Consider the following 2,090-nt stretch of genomic DNA (forward strand, 5'->3'; position numbering starts at 1 on the left):
ATAATTTTTTGTTCAAAAATACCTCCTGAAGGCCAAATATGAACGAATCAAGGAATTTTTTTTTGTAAATACTCATTACAGATTGTACTTTGATAGATCACTACCTAAATTTCGAAATGAACATAATCCAAAATGTCGGATCCAAAATGGTGGACGAATTAAAAAATTTTTTTTTTATTTTCATGGAACACAGTATATAGGGGTTTTTTAGGTCGCTGAATACGAATATGAAGTCAGATTTTAAAAATTCAAAATGGCGGATCCAATATGGCGGACAAATGGAAATATTTTGTTTTTTATTTTTATGAAACATAGTATCTGAGGGTTTTTTGGGTCTCTGATTATTAATATTAAGTCCGATTTTTAACATTTAAAATGGTGGAACCAATATGGCGGAGGAATTAAAAAATTAATTATTAAGCTTTTAAAATATGCTGTCTAAGGAGATTTGAGTGGCTGACTAAGAAGCTGTGGAGAGACAAAGTATATATTAACATAAATTCGGAACGAAAAAATAAATAACGCTTCCTGTTGAAAATCGCAAAGAATAAACAGTTCAAACAGGAATTAGGATATTTTTTGTTTATGCATAAGTTAACGCGTAAAAACAAGATTCGATACGTTTGATATCAAATCATATTAAAGTTTCATTTATTTACGATAATGTTCAAATTTTGCGCGTTCAATCAGTCTTAGATTTTACGCATAGACTCGTTATAAAAAAAAATTGAAAGATTATTTATTTATTTATTTAAGGATTATTATTTTTTTGTTTTTGTTTGGTTTGATCTATAGAACCAGGTAATTGTTTGTCCAATTGTTGAGAAAAGAAGGAAAACAAATTTTTTTTATGCGGATTGTTTGATGGACATAAGTTATGCTTTACAATAAGGAACCACGATTCGGGACGATTCTGATAGTCCATTATATTAGAACAATAGTAGTAATCATTCTGCGACTAAGAATATGACGGGACAACAAATATATGATGCTGGTCTGGATAAGTGAAACATTGTATAATCTTATAATTTTATAATGACTAAATGTATGAAGTTGCGAAACATCACATAATGACGCTAGGATGTTTATACGTATTTAAATTCTATTAATATTGATAATGATCTGATGAACAGATCGAAACGTTTATGATATCTGACTATATATAATTCATTTTAAATAATACGATACTGGACAAAAAAAGAGTCGTTTTATATTTCTTTGCGCTTTTTTTATTATTTAATTATTATTTGTGGTTTTTTATGACTTTTCATATTTATGTTTTGTTATTATATTATTTGTAAAGATATGTTTTGTTATTATATTACTTGTAAAGAATTAGTGAAATTCTTTAAAATAAGATATGCAAAAGATTAAATTATCATTTCGACAAAATTTAAATGTTCAATAGTAAGTATAAAGTATAGTAATCCGAATTCCTAAATATTTCAACATAGTCGTCAAAGGTCAAACATTCGAGAGTTAGAATAGAAAAATTTTGTCGAGATTGTAAGTTAATCTTTTGCAAATCTTGTTTTAACGAATTTCACTAACCCTATACAAATAAAATAATAACTACAACAAAAATATGATAACAGAAAACCCTTAGAAGCTATGTTTCATTAAAAAATATTTCCATTCGTCCGCCATATTGGATCCGCCATTTTGAATTTTTAAAATCTGACTTCATATTCGTATTCAGCGACCCAAAAAACCCCTATATACTGTGTTCCATGAAAATAAAAAAAAAAATTTTTTAATTCGTCCACCATTTTGGATCCAACATTTTGGATTATGTTCATTTCGAAATTTAGGCAGTGACCTATCAAAGTACAATCTGTAATGAGTATTTACAAAAAAAAAATTCCTTGATTCGTTCATATTTGGCCTTCAGGAGGTATTTTTGAACAAAAAATTATTCAAAAACTCTCCAATTGACCACTGTGCGACGTCCGTGTCGGATCCCAACGGCTGTTTCCTCAACCTCAGGTTGATGCGTTTTGGTCCTCTTTCGGCCAGGTGTCCTAGGCTTCTGCGGCGTCCTTGGTAGCGGACTGATGCGTCCTTATAGTTCCTTCAGCTGCGGGCGGTGG

Source organism: Trachymyrmex cornetzi, unplaced genomic scaffold (assembly GCF_001594075.2).
Source record: "Trachymyrmex cornetzi isolate Tcor2-1 unplaced genomic scaffold, Tcor1.1 scaffold64, whole genome shotgun sequence".
Lineage (NCBI taxonomy): Eukaryota > Metazoa > Arthropoda > Insecta > Hymenoptera > Formicidae > Trachymyrmex > Trachymyrmex cornetzi.